This window comes from Ambystoma mexicanum, chromosome 4q (genome assembly GCF_040938575.1).
Source record: "Ambystoma mexicanum isolate Mex_15411 chromosome 4q, UKY_AmexF1_1, whole genome shotgun sequence".
Lineage (NCBI taxonomy): Eukaryota > Metazoa > Chordata > Amphibia > Caudata > Ambystomatidae > Ambystoma > Ambystoma mexicanum.
The window spans coordinates 1,172,247,693-1,172,272,814 of NC_090928.1; the positions used below are offsets into that span (position 1 = coordinate 1,172,247,693).

Below are 25,122 nucleotides of genomic sequence, written 5' to 3' on the forward strand. Positions count from 1 at the left end.
TATCATATTAGATGTATGTTTCTCCGATGCAGTCATGGGCATTAGAGACTGCCCGCTTCGCATGTTGTCGCTGTTGCCAGGAGCTGTTGCCTTAGGAAACATATAAGGCCAGATGTATGTACACTCTGAAAATGTCTCTCTTCATGCACCTTGGCCCGTGTATACTGGCTTTCACACTAGTATGTATTTAAAATGGGGAGCAAGATGCTTTGATCCATCATAGCTCCCAGAGTTCCTTGTCTTCTCAGTCACACACTTGGAAGCACTATGATATGAAAATATCATATCACTCATTATGAACACCGATACAGGCTGGTAGCTTACAAAGGGGGTGGTGGACAGATACTTCAAAAGTTACTCAATATGGAGTTATTTATTTATTTGGTCGTTTTATACAACCCTGGAACATGCAGTAATGAACCTGCTCTGCACCACTTTTGGGAGGAAAAGCTAGGGTGAGGGAATGAGGAAGATTGATGGAGAGGGAATGGGGTTGGTTTGAGAGGGGAGGGAGGAGGGCTCAGGTGAGGGTGGTCAATGCTGAGGGGATTGTGAAGGCGGAGGATCTCCGACTGGTGCATGGAAAAAGAGGTTTCCAGTTGTGGGCAGGATGAGATGGATCTGGGCACGGGATGGAGAAGGTGTGGGGCATCACGCATTCCATGGTACCTGGGGGCTGTAGTCCTGTCGGACCGGTCTGCTGAGCAGCAAGGGTCCCCTTCATGCAATTTTCATCACTCTCAAAGCGAAGAGTGACTCTAAAGAGTAAAACGAGGAGAAACGGCCTTTACTTTGCTTTGAGACATAGAGCTTGCGTGTTTGCAGGTCGTGTTTAGTAATGGATTCCAATGGAATCCAACTTAGCAGGTGCCTATGTGAGGCATACACCTGCATGAAAAACTCTCCGAGACGTATAACAAAAAACGAAATGCTCTCCTAAGACAGAGGAGGAAAGTAACGTGGTGATGATATCTTTGCTTTCTGCACTCCCACACCTCAGGATGGCAGGAAAAAGAGCTGCTGCGGGAAATGAAAGCGGAACAGCAACGTAACTGTAAAATGACCCCCATGGTGAAATAAACAAGGAGTTCCAGAAATGGGTGCTGGTGGACTAGCATAGCCTCAAGCATAGCCACACCCCCGGCAAGTGTCTGTCAGAATCAATCCCTGCTTATGCATTCGGACCGGTGCCCAAAATACTCTGTTCAAGATCTTTACTTGATGTGCTCTCTCTCCTATATTTAATGACATCCCTTTGTTGTTTCCACACAGAGATTCCCATCTTCCTTGCGTCTTTTTCTCATTTAGGCATGCCAACGATGCTGCCAGGATCTTTTTATTTCCTTCTGAATTCCTACTTTTTGCCCACTCTCTAGGGTTCTGCCCAGGAAAGGATCTGCAAATCGCTTGAGTTCAATGCGTCCAGGTATGCTGTCCAATGTACCATGCACCAACGCCTCACTTCCAAGTCCTCCATTTTTTATAGATCTTAAGAGTGAGACGCAAGTTGGGTCTGTGTACCAGACTGGCAAGCCTGCATCTTCTTGTGCATATGGTGTTTTGGTTTAGGAGCCGACATGAGGCAGAGAATTGTATTCAACTGGTGCACAACTCGGTGCCAGGCTTCTGCATGTCCAGTTGCCCTTGCACTGCCTCTGGGCTCCCCTTCCCCTACCCCCTGGCACTTCTTGTCTTCCCTCTTCCCCGTGCTTGCGTGACTGAACGACACAAGGCCTAGTAAGATCGTTATTTTGTGCTCCATTTGTTTCCCCCTTCTTGTCTTATCGCGCCTCGAAACACTTGTGTACAGGCGCGTTATAAATGTCACATCATATCACAAGCTTAATGGGCACGGCCTATTTTGCGGGATCGGCCGCAGTTCACCATGGTGAACCCATGCCCGGCTTTCTATTGATTTGAAGATCAACAGAAGCACCATGGAGCTGTATTTCAATATGCCAGTGTTTATAAGAGCAGAGGTTACTTCAAAAACGAAACATGTCTTAACAACTCTACCCCTTATGCAGTTTGAAATACAATGACACTGGTAAATGCTGCACGATTAGGGCTTGAAACACCTCCTAAACCTTGACGGTTTTCACCATAATTTTAACCTTCACCAAAATATGGGGGTCAAATAATTTTTTACCCATACTACACATTTGGAAACACTAAATGAAGGGTATATATTTATTTGTTTGCTGTGTTTTTTTTATAGTAAAAACCAAATGTCAAACACCCCCTTCACTTGTAGCCCACAAATATATAGGAGAAATAAGTAAGGGGTGAGATTTTGGGTGTCATTGATTCTCACATTCACAGGTATCCTGAAATAAGGTCCCCATAATCATTTCATTTCTTTATTTGTTTTTGGTTTCTTTTAAACCTTTACAAAAATTACTATAACACAACTACAATGATATAAAAGGTAAAATATTCCAATTTACAAAACCTTTAAAAACATCACATTATCAAATACCACATTTTACACAAACTGAAGACATTTACACACATTTACATTTTTTACATTTACATTCTACACTTTACAACCAATACCACTTTTCACATAATACCCAACATTTTATCTCCCTACTCGTTACTCTATAGCACATATATTTTTCAGAAATGCATTTACTCTTATTTTCATGGCCGCGGAATTACCATGCAACATTTCGTGCCTTGAATTTTCACGGTTCACATTTGATAAATCAGCCACAAATTGTGAGAAGTACAATATTCTCTGAGGCAACAGATTCGGGAAATCAGTAAGACATGCATTAGGGACTCAACTGCACCTTTCTTTTTACAAAAGCGACAGAATTTGGTGAATACCCCAGGTTCTGCGCGAATGTTCATAACCTCATATGTATTTAACACATTGAATCTAAATCGAATGGTGCCATTTCTAAATGACCGAGATGGATATTTGACAATATAATTTTCTGGGATTGGCAGCCACTTCCAAAATGAGATAAATTGACAATACAGGTTCGAGATCCGCACAACTATGTTATTTGCTAACCAGTCAACTGCTTTCACTAATTCTTTTATTTTGGCAGGATTCCTTATCAAAGTTTCAATTGTTAAACCCAAATTTACTAATATGTTCTCACCCTCAATTTTCAAGGCTGCTATAAAATACCCATTCAAATCGTTACCTAAATAATGATACATTGATTCTTTGTCAGACAGTAACAATTTTCTCAGCAGGGATAACTTTTTGCAATACATGAAGCTTTTAAGTGAATGCAACCCTAATTCCTATTGTATAATTTCAAGAGGAACACATTTTGGTAAATAAAACAAGACATTACGCCATTGCATCGCTTCGGTTCTTTTTAGGAATGGAGTTAGAGTACCAAATAAAAATTCTAAGCCATACGATAGATGGTAAATCACCTTCATTTGATAAAATTGAATACAAGGCATCATTGTAAATTTCCTGTATCTTCTTTTAATGGCTTTTATTTGGTTTGCAGATACCTTTGTTTTTGATATTAAATTATTTTTACTAGTATTACATGAGTGAGAGCTTGTAAATATATAACCTAGATACCTCAACAATGAATGATTTTTGATTCTTACACCTCCACAACTCCATATCAGAGTTGAAGGTTTACATACTCTAACACCTGTCTGGAATATAACTGTTTTCCGAGGATTTATTAATAATTTCCTTTCACATATGAATTTTTCAAAAGCAACGATCATTCGCTTGAGGCCTACCTTTGTGCAATCCATTAACAGAAAATCATCTGCGTAGGCAACCCATTTCATGTACACACCACCGATCTTGGGAGCAATCAGTCCACCTGTATCTCATACACTACCTGCTTGAGAAACATATACATTAAAAAGTGTAGCACCAAGTCTGCACCCTTGCTTTACACCATTATATGTACAAATTTCATTTGACAGCAGATCCATGTTATTCAACCTTACTCTCATAACCGTATCGGCATATAAGTGGATTATCAAATGGAGTAACCCTGTCTCCAAACCTAAATCCAATAGCATTTTACAGAGAGTAGGCCTGTCGACCATATCAAAGGCCATTGTTAGATCCATATAGGCAATATATATTGGCTGTTGGCCTTTACTTTGTGCCTTACTCATTAGTTGTGCCACAATCGCCCCACCTACATCCGTCTCCATTGCACTCCTAAACCTTATTTGTCTACAGTCTAGAATGGCTCGATCTGTAATCCACATATTTAATTCCTCCAGGACAATTCCTGTAAAAATCTTGGATTCTACATTCATCAATGTTATTGGACTGTAATTCATCGATCATCAACAATCTCCCTTATTAGCAAGACATTAGATGTCTTCCACGATACGGGTATCATCTTTTTATCAATAATATCCTTAAACATAATATGAAGGAGCCCCGCCCACAGTGGTACATTGTGTTTCATATTAGCAAAGGATGGTATCCAGTTAATATGTGTAAAAAAAAAAATTCGAATGACAAAAATGTCGAAAACATTTTACAGAAGAAAAAAAATTTAGAATGTATTATTTTTTCATTTACATGTTTTTTTTGTTTTGTGAGTAAAAAAAAGGGTTTTTTTAAAAAAGGGAGGGGTTGGGGGGCGAACCCCCGCCCCCATTTCAAACAAAAAACAACAAAAAAGAAATTAAAAAACAAAAAAATTCGGTAACATTTTTTCGACATTTTTGCATTTGAAATAATGCAATTCGAAATAATCACTATAAACCGCAAAGGATAAATGATTTGGGCCTGGTGTGGTTGTGGGTTTCACTTTTCTAATGTGTCTTGTTATATTCCTTATTGTAATACTAAATCCGCCCCATATGGTAGATGATATACGCTAGACAGAGTTTTGTATACATTTTCAAAGTATGACGTCCACACCTGAGAGTCAATAGGATTTTTAGTAAGTTGAATCTGACTAATTTTGGTGCTATTTATAATTGACCACAATTTCGGTTTCCTATCATTGCTTGCAACATTAATTCCCCGTCTTTTTGTGCAATCGATGATCTATGAGCAATCAGCCAGTTTTTATATTTGTGCTTACATTGTTTTATCTTATTGATCACCTCTTTTGTAATAACAGACCATGTTTTTAGTTCATGGACTTCTTCTCTTAGACAGGCTTTACAATTTTTTATTTCAATATCATATCCATGTTTATTATATTTTACCATGCTAGCCTTACTAAGAGACATGACTTTAGAATGTTCTAGTATTACTTCGATGTAATCATTAAAGGCAGTGGCTGAATAAGTCTCCATTTTATGTTCAAGTGGATATGTATTGCAGTGAATGCAACATGTTAGTGTTTAGATTCACTATGTTATGTGGGGTCCATTTAACATGTGTACCTGCGGTGTTCACCTCAACTTGCTCAACAAATAAGCAAACATCATTGTTTGTCTTTGCCCAGGGCAGTTTTATGGTCAACATTGCATGATCACTCACATCACAACTCTGCACACACATATTACCTATGGAATCCTGTAAATCATTACTCACAAATATGTAGTCAATTATCGAACTGTACCCTCTTGCATACCATGTAGGGGTAGTATTAAACATGGGTTGCAGCCCCCAACTTCCTGCAAAGTCTAACCATAAGCTTCCTCTGTGTTTTTTATTCCCAGTTGCCCGAATAGAAGACCCTATGGAAGCCATGACCCATATACCATCACTACTGAGCATATTGCAATCAGCATTCAGATCCCCGGCTAGAACTATGTTACCACTGGGATTGATGTCAAACCATTTGCTTATTAGTACTTAGAGGAGGTCCCAGATATGGTCTGCACTCCAGCCCCCCACTTTGAAAAACCAGGAACATACTCACTGAGATATGTGACATATGAGGAGCAACAAAAACCAACAGAGAGCAGCAATAGGGCTTTGCCCAGTGCCCATCAGAAGAGCAATACCTGTTGGAGTGCCTATAACCAGACAACCATGGGCAGCACGGTACCCGCTGAGACAACCGTACCAGCAGTTGACACGAAATGAAGACTACTTACAAACTGTCCCCGAAGAGACCCAAAGAGCCTTAATGGAAGGCAAATGGTGATGACACAAGGGACTTAACAGGCATACTAATGAACGAAACGACAAGCAAAGAACGACACGAAAAGAAGAAAAATAAGGAATAATGGTGTAATAAACTTAAAAGAATAAACGATGTTGCAAAACAAAGAACGTAACCATGAAGGAAGGATGAAGTTTAGCAACTGGCTAAATGCCTGTAATTAGGCTTGGAACGCAAGAAGCTAAGGAAACGGTACTGCTTGCAATGCTTAGTAGAAGGATAGAGCGGTAAGTGCCAACTATATATCTACCTCAAAAAGCACATTATACAAGTGCGACTCCATTTTTATAAAAGCAGAATTTAGCCCTGGATGGTGGAGGACAAACAGGCCAAGATTCATATACTTGCTGAAAGCCAGACGAAGGAGCAGAATGGAAACTCAGTAAGAAGCAGCTCATGCCTAGGAATCCAAGGTCAACTCCAGAAAGGGAGGAGAGCGGCAACTTCGAAGAAACAAAACTTAAGAGCATAGCAGCCAGCCAGTGAAGGTCGACATAAGGAGAACCAGGCAGGTGGCAAGGCTAAAGGAAGAATCAAATATACAAATAGAGGGAAAATGAAGCAGATTCATGGTGAATGGACACGTGACCAGCCAAGCGCGAAGAAGTACCAACGTCTGATGTCACCCAGAACCCGAGGATGCCATAACTTTTCCTGATAAGGAGCTACAATTTCGAGGCCATCCTCAACCAACTAATTGACACATAGCCCTAAAGTACTGAATGATGGAAGGGAGGCTGGGTGAATCTTAGGGCACACTGCATGTGGGTGTCCATTCTGCAGGCTGCTAATTAAAGTGGAGATTTATGTCTAGGGGTGTAATCCCACCCAATCACAACAGGGCAAATAATCTAGGGTCCTATAGCTAGTAGAACCAATGAGACGTCGTACTTGTAGTGACGTCTATCACGAGTAATGTAGAGGGATGGGCATAGACGCCCAACCAATAAGAATTAACCAATCCTCACACTCTGTTACCATATACACATATATCACCTATACTTAAGTTACCTTTCCCGACCAAATGAATAGCATGACATACTTTGAGTTTTACACGTCAATCATGACGAATTTTGCCTATAAGAATTGCTGTCTGAATGAAGATGTTGGGAGTTGAAGCGAGACGGGCGATCGCATCACTGTTGATTTCCATTTGTTTCCCCGTTTTTTGTACTTGTCATTAAACGGACTTCCCTTTACCAAACTACTGAGTTGTCCTTATTGAATGGTGTTGGAGTAAGAGAATCCTGCACCCCATCCTCCTCAAGGTGCAGCTATCTCGTCTTAAAGTACTAGAGGGTGAGCTCTGTTCCCATGGGCCCGTCAGAGGTTGCTCCGCCATCCTGTACAAGTATATTTAACTTTGCAAACAAATGTTCCAATTCCGAATCAGGTGATTCTGTACTATTCCAATAAATGTTTATCATTATGATATGGAATTGCCCACCTTTGATTATAAGTTCAAATGATGCTATAATGGCACAGTATATAATCACTGTTTTTGACTCCAACACAATGGATGCATCATCCCGATATGCTAATGCCATACCACCTTTGGGACGTCCTCTTGTACCTTTTTTTGCAGGTAAACAAATTATAGTAAAACCATCCCACATCAAAGAACCAATGGTCTCTTGTAAGAGAATAAAATCAAACTGTTCAAGTATTTTACATATCTTACAGTTTGCTATAATTTGAGAACAGCCCCTGGTATTCCAGGATACAAGACTATATGGGATATTTGTGCTAAAGCGGTTTATTGACTGATTTAAGTTACTCAATGGATTCCCTCAAGGAGAGGGCAAGCCATTGCCACTCTTGCATATCCTTCAGTTGGGACCTTGCTTCTGCCACAACCGAAGAGTCTGCTTCATAGTTGTGGATTAAGCCATCCCCTCTTCTCAGTGCCTGTATTTGGGTTTTAATGGCGCTTTTGTATTAATTTGGTTACAAAATGGAATGACATCAAAACCCTTTTTTGTAGGGATCACACCTCCTTCACAATAAGGGACATCACCAATGGAGATACGATTATCAATCAGACATAATCGTACCTAAGATTATGAATGAAATCGACAAGTTGAATATCAGCCGAAGATATCAGACTAAGTTCTGGTATCTCATGGAACAAATTCAATATGTTTGGCCTATTAAGTGACCTTGGTCCACCTTCTTCAAACACACTATAGATAATTAGACTTGGTTCATTGGGGAATGCAGGCGCTCTAAAGCAATCTGAATGTATCCTATTAGAATCATTCTCCCTAAATGAAACTGGTAAAATTTGCTGTATTTCTTTTACCTCTGTGGATTTCATGTTACTACATCGTGTGTCACCCTCATTCATCTTGAGATCTTTCTGATTACTACCATTAACTTCCCCACTCAAGTAACGGCTTGTTTGGGTGTTTATATCCAGAATCTCTTTACCTAATGCGGGCATCTGAATGCTAGGTATAGTTTGGTTCATCTCTTTGCAATTTTTTGTTCATTAGATTCTCTATAAGAGTACTAACTGATGCAAATGATAGACCATTATCAATAGTCAAACCATTTATCTGTACAGATTTCAAGTCGTGTTCACACAAATTTTCTATTTTGCCAGACTTCATATCATCTATCCCCAAAGCCCCGGGTATATTGCTTGAATGATGCCCCTATCAGCATTGCTTGGAATTATTAGTCACACCGGTATAATTCACATCCAAAGCACTGGTAGAAATTTGATCCATCGTAATTTGTGTCTGATTCAAACCACCCGGTCCTGCAGATGTGGGCGTATTGGTGCGTGACGCTACATCAGGATTTTTAAAAATATCAAATATGCCCAAAACCCCTCTTTCCATGATTTTTAGGTTCCTATCGATCCTTTCAGAGGTTTCTTTGTGCTTAAGTGCATCAGACAACCTCGAGATCCCTTCAGAATACTCATCACGCATATGAGATGAAGGGTGCTCTTATCAATGCTAGATCCCTCACCGCCCATGCCCTTGACATCGCTGATCTCATTACCACACAAAACCTCGACTTTATTGCCATCACGGAAACATGGCTTCACGCAGCTTCAGGCCCTTTACTGGCACTTGCCATTCCTAATGAATATTCCATTATTAGAAATGACCGCAACTCTAGCCTCTCCAAAGGAGGTGGAGTTGCATTCATCCACAAAGATGACATTAACATAAGACTGATCCCTAACACACAATTCAGTTCTGCTGAGTCCATCTCAGTCAAACTTTTTTCTTTCGCACAACAATACAGCCACTATGCACCTCATTTACAGACCCCAGGGCCCACTTGCTACCTTCTCCAACGATAGATATCTCTACTATCTTGGCAGACAACACCAAACCTAACTCCCAAGTCTTGCTACTTGGTGACCTCAACCTTGGATTTTCTGATCCCAATGACTCACATGCTGGCGAGATTGCCAGTAATATCTCTAATCTAGGATTCTCTCATCGCATTCTTGAACCTACCCATTCAAAAGAGAGGACGCTTGACTGGATTGCCGACTTAAATTGCAACACGCATATCATCTCTAACGATCCATGTGCTTGGTCTGACCACCACATCATCGCTTTTAACATACCAGCCACGAGCCCCACACCAAAGCTAATATTGCACCATCCATCCCTACTAGAAATAAAAAGGATATTACCAAGGCCAAACTTCTCCCCCTGATCTTGCCCATACTTAATAATCATGCTCTCTCACCAGATGACCCAACGGTCCTGGTGGATATCTTCAACCATACCTTGCTTAAAGCCATCAACACCATAGCACCTCTTAAAACTAGAAAACCCAAACAGCGTGCACACCTCAATTCCTGGTTCACGTCATATCTTTCATCTCTCCACAAAGCAAAGTGGAGCGCTGAAGCACTCTGGAAAAGTCTACGCTGCGAGACTAACAAAGACAACCTCATCCTAGCAACCTTTAATTACAAGGAAGCAATTCTACAAGCCAAAAAAGATACATACAACCAACGTATCTCACAGGCCGAATCTAACACAAAGGAGTTATTCAAAATTCTGAAAGAATTAGAAGCCCCTTCCTCCACCGCAGACAACTGCAATAAGGATAGCAACTGGTGTGAGAATATTCAAAAAGCTCTCCTTACTAAAATAACTACATTACAAGCCAAAATTAATATCAAGCAAAATTGCCGGCAAACCTCTTCCCTTAGCAAACCATTGACCAATAAACCTAAAAACCCAATTTTTAAGCACACTCCCTTCAGCTTTGCCCCTCTTACCATTAACGAGGTGGAAAGTATCATTAGTAAATTGAAACCATCCAACTGTCAAGGCGACTCCTAGCCCGCTCCCATCATCAAGGAATCTGCCCATGAACTGGCTCCTTTCATCACTGCCTTTATTAACTCCTCGTTCCACTCAGGCATTGTCCCCAACAACCTTAAGGACGCTTGGGTCATCCCACTGCTGAAAAAACCATTGCTGGACCTGAGTATCCCCACTAACTATAGGCCGATCACCACAGTCACTTTCTTACTGAAAATTCTGGACAGGGCAGCGTATTTACAGATTCAAAATTACCTAGACAACAACAACTTACTTGGCACAAGTCAATCTGGTTTCCGGCCCAAACACAGCACAGAAACAGCCTTACTAGATCTGAAAACCCAAATTGAGGACTTAAAAGATAACGGTAAACTGGCCTTACCACTACTCCTCGATCTATCGGCAGCCTTTGATCTTGTCAACCATCAAATCCTCTGTCGCCACCTGAAATCGGCTGTACACTTCTCTGATAAAGCTACCAAATGAATCAGCTCCTTCCTGGACAACAGGCAGATGAGGGTATTCTCACCGACCGCTTCTGCAGAACCCACTCCGGTACCTTGTGGGGTACCTCAGGGCTCTTGTACCTCACCTACGCTTTACAACGTTTTCACAAAACCACTGTTTGATGTTCTTGATTATCTGGGTGTCACCTACACCAACTACGCTGATGACACCCAGATACTCATCCCAATTACTGGCTCAGCATGAGCTCTGTCTTAATGATGATAAGACAGAGCTCCTCATCCTAGGTTCTCAACAACGACTAAACAGACTCGACCCGGCCTTCAAAACCTTCAACATTGATGGTAACACCATTAAAGTCTCTTCCGACACCAAAACATTAGGAATTTACCTCGATTCTACCCTATCATTCAATAGACAAACTAATGCAGTTGTCTCAGCATCCGCCTACATATATAAGCTTATTACAGCATGTCGCCCCTTCCTCACCACACAGAACTGTACTATCCTGGCCAGGACATTGGTCATGGCCAAATTAGACTACTGTAATGCCCTATATCTTGGGACTAACCAACGTAACCTGAACAAACTACAGGTTATGCAAAACAATGCAATTAGAGCAGCCCTTAACATTTCCAGATCTTCACACATTTCTGAGACAAGGAGAAGCTTACATTGGTTATCAGTGATGCAAAGAATTGCTCTGAAATCTCTTACCCTCACACATAAATGTGTGAAAAATCAGGCCCCCATCTATCTCTCCTCTCGCTTCTCTCACTACACGTCCGCCAGACTACTCAGATCGGCTCAAGCACACTGTCTGACCATCCCCAGATACAAACTGCAGAAAGCTGGGGGAATCATCTTCCCTGTCCTTGCCTCCAAACTATGGAACTCGATTCCCTTACCCATTAGATCTGAACACTCTCCTACCCTCTTCAAACATAGAACCAAATTATGGCTAGCTAACAATGTTGCCTAAATGACCTAACTCATTTCAGGACTCTCGCTCGGCTCTTAACTGCCTTCGCCTGTATGTATTCCTGCTAACTGTAGATATTGTGTACAACACATTGTTAACTATGTATAGCGCTACTGCGACTGTAAATACTCTGCACATTACATTGTATATTATGTCTTATTGTATGTATATTTATTGCATCAACTCTCCACCTTTAACTGTAACCAGTACTGTATTACACTACCATGTCAAGATATGCGCCCGGTTGCCCTTGGGCCTGGCTGCGCTATATAAATAAATAAAATACAAAATACAAAATACCATCAGGAATCTTATTCTCACTCATTATTTCCTTGTTTATTGGCCTAGATGTCTTGCAACTCTCAGAGGTATATATCGGATGGGCGATGTCTTCCTTTTCTTTCTGACACACAGTCATAACATCACAAAGGTCCATGGTGCGCATAAACTTGCGCAAAGACAATTTTGAGACTTTAGACGCACTAGCAAGTTTATGCCTTAATGTGACCATATATATGGTTGCCATGCATAATGTCTCTGGGAAAAGGTTGTGGCGACATTATATATAGTGACCATATATATGGGGTCAAGAGGGGCCGGTGTTTGCGGGGGTGCCCCAGTCCCCTTGAAAAAAAAAGAGATTGGAGGTTGCAGGGGTGTCCCCCGCATGTTACATGTAATAATGTCCCTGCAAATAACAGCCATTTTTTGGTTCAAGGAGCAGAATTCATCCAAAGCAAAATCTTTTATTACAAGCCAACTAGAGAACTAAGATTCAGAAACGATGTGCTAATAAACACAGGAGATTCTGCAGAGAAATACACTGGAACTCTGCCATTTCCACTTTCGTGTCTACGTTTGGGGACACGGAAATTAGCACATTACATAACCCCACTTGAACTTCAGGGCAAATCTAAACACCTGGCTTTTCAATGCATAATCAACAGAAATTAGCCAACACTCAACAAACACCTGAAACAAAATGTCCCAATCGACCAACTCCCAAGCACAAACACACGCTATGGCCCCCGGCCACCAGGTTCCAAAACAGCTCATGGCACTCAGCTGTTTCAATATCAACAATGATACACGGTACATCAGCCTGCTACAACCACAAAGAAGCTGAACACCTCTAGTCAGCATACAACCGGCAAAGATGGCCTGTGCTTGCACCCAATATGGAAAACCTGCAGAAGCAACCTCTGCCTCCATAGACCAACCCTACATTTCTCCACCTTACTCACGACAGGCAAACTCAAAGTAGACATCGGCATACAGAGTTTAAGAATACCCTGCCCCCAGACTCCAAACAACACCGTTCTACATTTCTAACACCAACTGACATGTGCAATCTCTGTCAATCACACAACCACACTGCAAGTACCAGGTCTCCTTTCTGGGTGCAAAGGCCATGATGCTCCCAATACATCACACCTAGAAAGCCATCACACAGGCAGAGCACAGAGTACTTCCAATATACAAGCAAAACTGAATGGTGCTGGTTGAAATGTTTTGAATTAATAATAACCACAGGAATTGCTCTACACAAATCTCCAGACCATCGATTTACAGCCTGCAAAGTCATTAAACAAGAAGGGAAATACCATATGCAAATACGGGTTGGTCCCACCCCAAAAGGGGTTGTCCTCATTGGGTGTAATCAGAGCAATGTATGTGGATGACAAAGTCCTTGACATTAAATATTGTACTTATTTTATAGGCAGATACATCGGAAATCCATAAGGTTTCAATTAGATATCCAGGTTGTTTCAGAAATACATTCAGGACATATACGTTGTGATGGAAGTAACATCTGGAAGAAAAAGGCATAACATTTGGAAGTTAAAGACAACAGTTGTTGGAGTTTTAGAAGATTTGTCTTTGAGACTAAAGTTAGTTAAGTCATTGGGGGTAAGAATTTGAATCATGGACATAGTAATAGGCTAATATAGTTATGAAGATAAAATGTTCTCTACTTATTTCATAGATGGCTAGAGAAGATAGATTCCTGTTCTCCTGAAGAAGGGTTCTCAGACATCCGTAACACGTCGAGATTATACCAACTCAGGATATTTAGTATAAACGTAGACTGAAGAAAAGGAGCATACTTTAGCTGTTCTTTTTAAGAATTATAACAATATCCATTAACTCATCTCGAATTGATGTTGTTAAGCAAACTAAATTAGGTTTGATTTTCAATTTTCTAGGTACATAATACCTTTTATTGTTTAAAACAGCCTTTGATATATATTTCTTCTGAATGGATTCTATATTTAATTCAACATTAGAAACCTTATGAGGATTATTCCTGAGTAGTGTGCAGCCTTGTTCACACATGTATGGTTTGTGACCATGATGGTACTCATTAACTGTATCACGGTAGCTGAAAGTTCGTAAGTGCATGCACCAATAGTAAGAGAGAGATTTAGTGACTATAATATAGTTTAAAGGTTTAGGAGAGTGGTCCACAATTCCATTTCCTGAGCCTTGGTAGCATCTCTCTCCCCTCTTAAACCTCTCCCTCTATACTATATGCAAGCAAGCCACTATTCTTCTTAGTCTGAAGAAACCTTCTGATTTACTCTGTGACCATATTGAATCAGGATTCCGTAGCTGGCATCCACAGAATTGGCTGTGACCACGTGTCCACCTTCACACCGCATTATTCTCTCCCTTCATCTCTCCGATGCCCTCAACACTGTGAATATTACTCCTACCTGACCTTTCCACCGCATTCAATGCCATCGTCCAAAGAACCCTATTCTCACTTCTCGCCACACAGATCGGATTCACTGACTCTGTGCTGAACTTGCTGAGCAGAATCCAGCTGGTCCAGGTTGGGAATTTCTGACTGGTTATTTGTAACCTATGCAGGGAGATTCTAGAAGCTCTTTTCAAGGACCATGGCATCTCAGTTCATCAATATGCTGACAAAGTGCCTTCAACCAGAAAGTTTATCCATAACAACCACTCGGCCAATAATCGCTATCCAGCACAAATCTGAAAGGAGTCATGCCAAAACTAGTCCTAAATAATTCAGTTTCCTCATCAACATAAACCGGTTATTTTTTTATTTTTTTATTTATTGTGCATTAGCCAAAAAGAAATTTTGACTTTTTACACATTGACTTAAAAGAAGAAATAGAAAAGAAAAAAAGGAAAAGATCAAAATACAAATATATCAATTTTTGCATACATGGAAATACTTAAGCTATAAAAGAAAACAAGGGAAGGACGTTTCTCAGATTCTTGGCAGAACATTCACCATTCCCTCATTACCTAACAAATGAAGCTCTTTTAAAACCAAAACCAACACAAACGCAAGAAACCTTTCATTTCCAGAGATGAATCTATCCCGAAACAGATCTAAGAGAAGAGAATCAAGATTATACACAAACCAGTTATTCCAAAAGCTGATCAGAACAAGCACTGGCAATGCCAACAGTTTTGTTTTTTGTGCAGGCATGGGAAATGCACTTGCCAGGCACAGCCGTAGTAGTACTAATTGGCACCATTGATGGTAGCAGGTGCAAAATGGTGCGAGTACTTGGGCATCTAATAGCAGTGCTTGGTAAATACCCAATACTTATACACAAGTCAAAACGGTTGGCTTTGCCAATGAGTATTTTTAACAGGACTTCAGTGGAGGACAAGTATAGTGCTTATAAATTGAGTGGCTGAAGGCAGACCTGGTTGAGACATTTGTGTTACACCGTAGCACGTTTACAACTCCAATTAAGTCACTTACTTTCCTTACCAATAGAACATTGCTTATTTAGTGCCAATGTACATGTTGCATATTGCATATTGATATGCACATTTTAGATTTCAACATCAAATACCTTTTAGGTCACGAGGTGATGGTGGCTGCACAAACAGCACCTAGGGCTCGTGGTATAATAATATATTTTTTAACGTAAATATAACCCCACTGGTTTGAAAAAGCCCTTTTGATAAAGTGACAAAGACCAGGGGGTCATTGATGTTGAAATCTAAAATGTGCATATCAATATGTAATATGCAACATGCACATTAGCACTAAACAGGCAATGTAGCATTTCTATTGGCAAAGAAATAACCAATAAAATTAAACTTGATCAACTGCTAAGAATGAGTGAGTTGAGAGATTAATGATGGAAGCATGGAATGCCTAAAACAGTGAAACTGGATATACAGAGTAAATTAAAATAGAAGTTGATCAAATGTTGAGGCACACCAATGTACCAAGTAGCGCACATTAAGGGGTTCCCTCATGTTGTAAAGTTTCTAGTGCTGCTGCGCGAACCTAGTAAGAATCGGAAAAAAAATTGTGCAGTTTCTCGTGCTGCTACGCTTACCTAGCATGGTTAAAAAAAAAACGTGCAAAGTTCTTCGTGCCTCTGTGCCAAACTAGCATGGATCGGGAAAAACCAGGTGAAGTTTCTCGTACCGCTGCACAAAACTACCACAGATTTAAGAAAAACCTACATAAAGTTTCTCATGTTGCTGTGCAAAACTAGCACGGATCGTAAAAAGACCCACAGGACGTAAGACCTGTTCAAAGTTTCTCATTGCGCTGCACGAAAGCAACATAAGAACGAAGCACCGCGCTCTGCGTGACACCGCAAAAAAAGGGTGATATTTCAGTGGCAGCAGAACCGTAATGCTGATTTTTCGGAACATGCAGAAGCGGTGTGAATTCTTCACTTTTGCTTTGCGGGCGGAATTTTTGCTTACTGCTATGCCAGAGCCAACATATACAGTACCATTCTAAGGCTATATTCACTTGTCGTAGACCGTCAACATTTGCAGATAGACAAAGGATTGATATATTTCGATTTGCAAAATATCAAAGCGTAGGAGCACTTGCAGAGAGCGTTTAATTGCGTTGATTTACATTAGCTGAAAACATGGATAATTTGATTATCGTGAGCAGAAAACATGGATTATTTACTAGTCACAGGTGATCAGACAGACACTGCCTGGGCACACAAGCTAACAACTCGCCCCAATGCCATGTGGTGCCTCCCTCGTCCAAATGCAACATCTCATAGCCTCCACCATCACAGTAAATCACACACTGTCAAACTGCTTACATTACATTTAAAGCCCACACTAGTCTTCAGTGGAATGACACATGGGATCTATGGACTTTCTATGAGCACACATATCACATTTAGTTCAGCACTGTCGCATCTAGATAGAAATCTGAATGTTAGCATGTACCACACTTAGATGAAACTGTGAATGATGACAAGTGCAACACCCGAATGGAATAATGATCACTAGCCTTCCTCACATCTAGACAGAATTTTGAAATTATCAAGCGCCACACACTCAGATGGAATAGTGAATGATAGCAAGCATCACACCTAGACATAATTGCAAGGACAGAAAGGACAACTAACCAATCCACTAACAATTTCATCCCTCTGCATACACCTCTCACACTCTAACCAAACACAACCACAAGCCTAAAATGCAGCAATCCACACAAACTTCACTACACTGCAACAACAAAACAAACCGCACATAGACTTGCACAACAGCACACAACGACTACCGACCGTAAAACACCCCAACCCCAGCCAACGGACCCACCGGGCTGAGGCTACCAACAGCAAATCACTGCTCTCTTGCACTTTTCAAGCTTATTCCCACTAACTCACTGACCCTCCCTCTTTCAGAGCCGCCAGAGCTCCAGGGGACCACTCCGGTGGTGATAGTGTGCGGTACAAATATCCTTTAACATTAACATTAACTGTTGCAGATGAGCAGAGCCACCTCATATCACTACACCTACAAGAGCTTGCCAACACCCAAACCCCCTACACAGTTCAAAACAGTAATCAATGCTCTTGCCCCAGTTGCTCATAACCTTACTCACCGTGTCAGCGCTACAGTAAGGTAGTTCCAAAATATAACCAGCATAATGGCATGTTATATATTCCCAAAATAACACATCTGGCCACATAACACTGGCGGGTGGGCGTTGGAGAGCACTTGATGAGACACACATCATTGTGGAGGCCCTGCATGGTCACGCATGACCCCCCCCCCATTGAGCACACAATACAGCTTCTAGTAAGTAGACTAATCTGTCAAGAGCAGTCACACCCCTAACCAACTACACATAGGCATCAAGGGACCACGCTGGTCTGAGCGGTGAAATTCACACGCGCGGTTATTACAACAGGTCTCCAGCACTAAGTCAAGCCACACTGACCTGCTCATAGTCTAGGCCGCGGCTGTCCAGCGCCAGGCCTCGAGGGTCAGAAACCTGACGGGTTTTCAGGATATAACCCTCACTAATATTCATGAAAAAACTAATTTCATACGTTTAGAATCATTGTATGCAAATGTATCTCATTAATATTAATAAGTGGTATCCTGGAAATTTGACATGTTTCTGGCCTTCGATGCAGCCATGTACTCTTTGTGGATCCCAGACAGTCGCCTGCGCCATTAGGCCATGCAAATGGCAGACACGGTTGCACTTTATAAATACCTCATAACGTAAGCAACGGGAGGGGGGGTTGTTGGGATGATGGCCATCTCAACGTCCAAGCTTGTCCTCCTTGCCAAGAGTGGTGTCTGGGCTGTGTGGAGAGCACTGGGGAAGACATCCCTGCTCCGACCTAAGCAGTTACTGAAATTAGCTCAGGGATTTGGCACCAAGGGGCTACACATCTGGACGGCAGAACTGGAAAGCTCTCCTTCCCAAAACTTCAAGGGAGGATCAGAAGCTGCGCAGTGATAAATGGACGCAAGAGCGGGAACTGACAGCGCTCCAAACAAATCTCAGAACACAAAAGAGAATGGGAAACACAAAGTCAGCTGGGAAGGCGCACCTGTCCAAAGTCACCTGGTAAATCATGACCACATCATGACACATACAATGCACTTTTCCTGGCAGGAAAACCACATCTGACAAGAAACCAAGAAGCTCATTGGCAACGCGCTGGTCTTGGAAGCAAAGACGATGCAGAGCAACACAGGTTCGAATACCAGGGCTACTCTTAGAAAGGAAGCAAAGACGATGCAGAGAAAGCAGGTTCGAATCCAGGGTCTACTCTTAGAAAGGAAGCAAAGACGACACAGAGCAACGCAGGTTCGAATCCAGGGTCTACTCTTAGAAAGGAAGCAAAGACGACACAGAGCAACGCAGGTTCGAATCCAGGGTCTACTCTTAGAAAGGAAGCAAAGACGACACAGAGCAACGCAGGCTCGAATCCAGGGTCTATGCTTAGAAAGGAAGCAAAGATTACGCAGAGCAACAAAGGTTCGAATCCAGGGTGTACGCTTAGAAAGGTAGCAAAGACGACGCAGAGCAACACAGGTTCGAATCCCGGGTCCACACTTAGAAAGGAAGCAAAGACAACGCAGAGCAACACAGGTTCGAATCCCGGGTCCACGGTATTAGGCGCATTACAAAAAAAAATTATTAGGTTGGTTTATCCAGACAAGCCTAAATAAATAAATAAATAAAACAAGTGTAAACAGTATACTATGGAGGCGTTGCCAGGGTACAACCATGACTGATATTATATACATTGTCAAGTTAGATCTCTTTATTATCGAGTTAACGAGCAAGCAACGCTGTGGGGGTCTTTACACCGAGAGCTCAGGCAGGTAACTCCTGCTTTGTTCATCTTTTGCTGTGCTCTACCCTTCATGAACCTTCTGCCCTCGCTGGTGCAAGAGGGAACTGCCTGGGGTGGTGCTGGGAAGTCCCTGGAATGTAAGGGTAAGCGCATATTGTAGTGTCTGGTCTAGTTGCAGTTTAGCCCTATTATCTTTATCCGGGAGGGATAGCTTAGAGGCAACGCGTTTGTCTTGGAAGCAAGACAATGCAGAGCAACCGTGGTTCGAATTGTTGATGGTATTAAGCGCGTTATAAAAGATGAATTAGTAACACCCACACACAAACATAAACATATATCAAATCTGGACACAGTGACACAAATGACCAGGATCAAGCCCAGAGGACGTCTGTGTTTCTGCAGGCCCCTGCTCTCAGTGAGCGTGTCTCTTTCTTTGCTCTCAGTGAGCGTGTCTCTTTCTTTGCTCTCAGTGAGCGTGTCTCTTTCTTTTGCACATGCACTCTCTCCCATGTTTCCCCACTCCCTCCCACATGTTACTCCACGCTGCAACACTCATGGCACACGGATGCCAACTTTTCACAGTGGGCTCAAGGGTCACTTATGCGTTGCTCACACTCCTATGGCCCATACTCCAAAATTGTGCCTAATTTGTATAGCTTTGCCCACCTCACTAAAAGGAGAAAATGTGCTGTGAGCCCAAGCCATTAAGGACAATCTCATTAGAATTACAATCACAGTTACCTTTTATTTAAAAAATAATAATAATAGTGTTTAAGAGCATAGATATATATGTCCTCAATAGAGGTGGCAATTAGTTGTGATTTTTGAAATACAAGAACTTCATCTTATTGGCATCACCCAGCAGTGCGCCGTGCATTGTGTTTTCGAGTTACCCTTTAATAGGTCATTAGAAGTGATAGGATTGCTCTGGAGTGCCTTGTGATCTTGGGCAAAACTGTTCTGAGAATGTGTCTTCACTGGCATTGACTTTGTTGACAATTCGAAACATCAGTAATGGGCAAACACAATTATCCGTACTTACAATGAACCTAATTGTGAACACTTGAATATCAGTGCATGCTTTACCCCCAGAAATTAGCATTGTTTTCATCCCCACCCAACCATTACCTTCTGTGACTCCAGAGCACCTAAACCACCTTTTCTTGGACATGTGACAACAAGGCTATACGCAAGGCTGCTCGCTGCAGGAGATCACAAGAGGTGAAAGCTCTGTCGCTGGCAGAGGTGGACCTCAGTAAAGGCATTGTACTGAGATGAAAGGATCGTCACGAGTGATGATCTTTTTTCTCAGCTTCCCCTGCTGGTGGGTTTCCTAACACTGTTTGCCCCTTGAGGGTTTGTAGTTTGTTTGCGGGCCAAACCCTCAAGTCGCGGGTCAGTTTACAGTTCTGTGTGCATTGCATCATTGAATGACACTACACACCTCTTCCTCCTGAACACTGACTCACCCTTACTATATAGTGAGCGGGGATATATATTACACGGCCCACAGGTCACTTGCAACATACCATTTGCTGGATTCCTGCCCGACCTCACTGTTGCCCTGCTTCTGCCACTAAACCAGGCCATGCAGAAATGAAGCTGATGAGGACCTGCTTGATGAAGTTGCAGTTTCTCTGCTGAATCTTGGAAGTGTTATTTATTTCCCATCAACTTTGAGGACAGGGTCAAGTTCCAGACTGAGGTATATAAATAATGAAAACCTAGTTTGTGTGTGTTGGCACCTAAACAGCACTTTCTTATTTTGAATGTGCATCAATACATGTGGATCTGCTGCCAACATATGCAAGCTCAACCTCAAATGCCCCAGTAATGCCATCCAGTGCTAGTTAATATCTCAAATACATGCACTGTGCAGCGTCATGTGCCATCATTTGTCATAATATAAATGCCGAATTAATGCCAGTTAATAGTGTCAATGTAAAGTGCAGACCTCACATTTTTAGTCGCTGCCCTTGTGTGCCAAGGGAAGCTTCAAATGCCTTGGTAATATCACCTAATTCCAGTTAAAACCTCATAGGCATGGTATCGTTGTCCCGGGAGGATGGCTCAGCGGCAGCGTGCGCGTCTTGGAAGCAAGACGACATGAAGCAACAACAGGTTCGATCGCGCATTATAAATACGTAACTAAGACAAAAAAACACAATTACGCAACTAAGAAAAACAAACAATTCCTGTAACAGCGCCTCGATGCCTGTGGGCTGTGTGAGCGCTTTATAAATGTAAAATATATAAAAAAATAAATAAAACATCATAATTTGTGTTCTAAATTCTTCCTGCTTCTCAGTACTGTAAAACAGGTTTTACTATTAGCCCATTTTTTGGTACTCAATATATTAACTTTGAAAGAGTGAAGGTTAGAACAGGTGTTGTTATTTTTCCATTTCATGGTACTCACTATCGGGCTCCCAAGGATGAAAGGAGAAGTCGCCTTGCAGTGGGATTCAAACTTGCAAATGGGTAGGCTGGCCAAATGTGAGAGGGGAGCACTATATCTTGGAGCTATCTGTTCAGGCAGCACAGATAGTCACCATGCATGAGGTACCATACAGTCAGGGGAGTACTGGCAACTTTTGGTCTGAGGGGCAAGTATACTTTTACGGCCCATTATGCAGTGGACAAAGCCCACAATGCAGTGTCTCCGACTTACTGAGCAACTAAACTTAACACCAACCTCTCCCCCACACACTCATTCATATCCCTTTTCTTTATGCAACATGGGCCCCATGATAAGCCTGGAGGTCTGGAAATAAGGGTGCCGGTAACAGCGTACCAGCACACCTCCCGGACCGCCAGACTACAAGTATGCCTGCAGGGGACGTTGCTCCCGGCAGGTCTGATATGCCCAGGGTCCTGGCCCCTGCAGGCATGGTTCTCACAGAAGCACTGGCACTGTTAGCAACGGTTTTGCCTCACAAGAGGGTGAGGGGAGGGGACCCATAGAAGGCGGCCAGAGGGTAGGAGGGAAGGAGGGAGCAGGAGTCCCAGTGAGATAGATCTCAGTCTTACTGGCATTGAGGCAGAGATAACTGTAGCACACCATGCCTGCATAGCTGTCAGGCAGTCAGGATGAAAGAGGAGAGAGAGAAGACAGTAGACGGAAGCTTGAAGAAGAGCTGCGTGTCATCAGCATAACACTGCAAGTGAGGAAAGAAGGAGGAAATCAGGTGAGCCAGATGGGCAAGGTAGATGTTGGAGAGCCACAGTAGGAAGATAGAGCCTTGGGGTATACCACAAGTGGAGAGTGTGATAGGGGAGAGAAAAGGGCCCAAAGGTCAGTTGGAAAGAAACAAGGTCAACCAGACAAGTGCCAGGCCCGTGGTGCAAAGGGTGTCAGGGAGCCGATTTTTCAGTGTGGCGTGATTGACTGTGTCAAAAGCAGAGGAAAGATCCAGAAGAAAAGAATGGATGGAAAGTTGGAATCGGGATTTGAGAGCAAGTCTTCACAGGTGTTCAGTAGAGCAGTTTCCGTGCCACTGGCTGCTCTGAAGCCAGGCTGGTGATCGTGGAGACAACCAGCAGATTCAGTGTGTTGGATCAGTGTTGGATCAGTTGGGAGATGACCAGCTGCTCCAGAAGTTTGCCCAGAAAGGGGGTAATGGAGATAGGGAGGTAGTTGGCTGGGCAGTGGGGTCGGCAGGGGACTTTTTGAGGAGAGGATGCACAAGAGAGTGCTTGCGGGGTAGAGCCAGTGTGATTACTGATATCGGCCAAGGCTGACGTAAGGGAGGCAATGTTGTCTTTGATAGTTCCGGAGGAGCAGGGGAGCACCTGTTTGGAGGATACTTTTATAGAGAGGACTTGCCTAGTGAACTCATTTGGTGCCATGGGTGAGAAAAAGGAGAGGAGGAGGAAGTGGAGAGGGGGGCCAAGGGAGGCCAGAGAGCTGTGGAGGGATTATGGAGGGGAGTAGAGGAGGGTGAGGACAGGATGTCCTGACATTTGTTTAAGAAGTGGGAGGCCAGTGAAGTATAGCGGGTCAGGGATGGCAGGGGAGAAGTGGAGACTGCAGAAGGATTGGAGAGTTCCATGCAGATTTTACACAGTTTGTCCGTGTTGTTAGTGGCCCCAGAGATGCAGGCTTGGACAAGGGCCATCTTCTTCGAGCACATGGAGAGTCTGAATTGCCTTTGAAGCAGGCGACAGGCTAGTCTGTCAGAGGATGTGTCTGAGGCCTGCCACTTCCGCTCAGCAACTCTGCACTTGCGTTTCAGAGAGGCTAGGCCAGAGTAATACCAAGTGTTGTGCTTGGAAGCAGGCTTCAAGCGGATCCTCATGACAGGAGCAAGGATGTCCAGGGTGCTAGTGATAGAGAGATGATTAGCATGGGCAGAGTCAGTGTGATGGAGGAGGAGACTGGCAATGCAGGCAAAGGCTTATCCAGGGGACCTAAGAGATCCAGGTGAGAGGACAGGAGATCATGGTCAGACCAGGAGAGAGGTGTTGTGAGAGGGTTGGAGATGGGGATGCCTGCTGAGATGAGAGCATCCAAGGAATGTCTGGCTGAGTGCGTCAGACCGGAGGGAAAGAAGGTCACAGAGGCTGCGTAAGAGTCCAGTGGCCGAATCAGGAAAGTCAAGGTGAATAGTGAATAATGTGTGGCTGTAGCATGACAAAGTGAACGCTGGACTATCATATCCACGTCTCATCTAGAACAAACAAAGGAACATGGGATTCCCTCATCAAGTGTTCCAGATAATGGCCACAATTATACTTCGAAAACACTAGAGAGCAACTATATATTTGTCACCAATGAAACTCTCCTTGCTCCCTTCCACTGGAACCGCCTCCCCCTCCACATCCACTCTTCTCCCTCCCACCCTTCCTTTCGCTCTTCTCTAAAATTGTCATGATCCATCGATCATGGCCCTTTTGGTCCTCCTGGTCCCTGGCACGTCGGGGGTTACTCGCTGTAGTACACCCAAAATGGCCATATTCACAGAACGCAGTCTATCGACCTTTACGTCCATGCAGCACGTTCCATAAATTAACCACGCCCTTGCGGCTCCGCACGTCTCAACGCTATCGTTAGCTGAGGCTAGACGTGCGTCACAGTCGTGCTCCCGGAACTAAGTTGCTGCTCGAATTCCCAGACCCACTCCTTCTCCTTCCCTTTCCCTTGTACCTGTATCCATCCGCGTTCCGCGCAGACGGCCCCTGTGTGCGGCCTTCCTTCCTGGTCTTCCTGGAGTTTCCTGGATCCCAGAGGAAGAAGCTGAACAAATCCTGGAATCTGACGACGGCCGAGCGGGCTTATGCAAGACCCAAACAGCACGGAAGAAAACCCTGGCGAAGGATCCCGCAAGGCAGCAAAAACAGGTGAGAAAAAAGGAAACCTGTGACAGATTGAGACGCCATCTGATTGAATTCGACACAGACATGGAAGCGGCCATCCAGGACCTTATGCCTGGCATGCAAGAGTTGATGACTGAAGTGCAAAAATTAAAGGCAGAGAACGGTGCCTTAAAGCAATTGGTGTTGTCCCGTGAATCTGCCACGAAAGAGAGTGTAATACTGGGCGGCGTTGTTGATAAATATGATGGTTCCGCAAGAGCCTTCGTGGATTCCTTGACTCATGTTTGGTCCACTTTACTTTCAAGCCTTATTATTTTACTACGCCCAGGGCTAAGGTGGGCTTTATTATTTCGCATCTTTCCGGCAATGCCTTGACCTGGGCCACCCCACTG

General features: G+C 43.0%; 1 long non-coding RNA gene across 1 annotated transcript in view; it reads left to right on the forward strand.

Annotated features, from left to right (window-relative positions):
- Positions 1 to 7,244, forward strand: part of LOC138467163 (uncharacterized) — a 50,250-nt gene extending 43,006 nt beyond the window's left edge. Inside the window, exon 3 of the long non-coding RNA XR_011268086.1 lies at positions 5,632 to 7,244. This is a non-coding gene — a long non-coding RNA (uncharacterized lncRNA). The remainder of the gene's footprint in view (positions 1 to 5,631) is intronic.
- Positions 7,245 to 25,122: the final 17,878 nt, after the last annotated feature.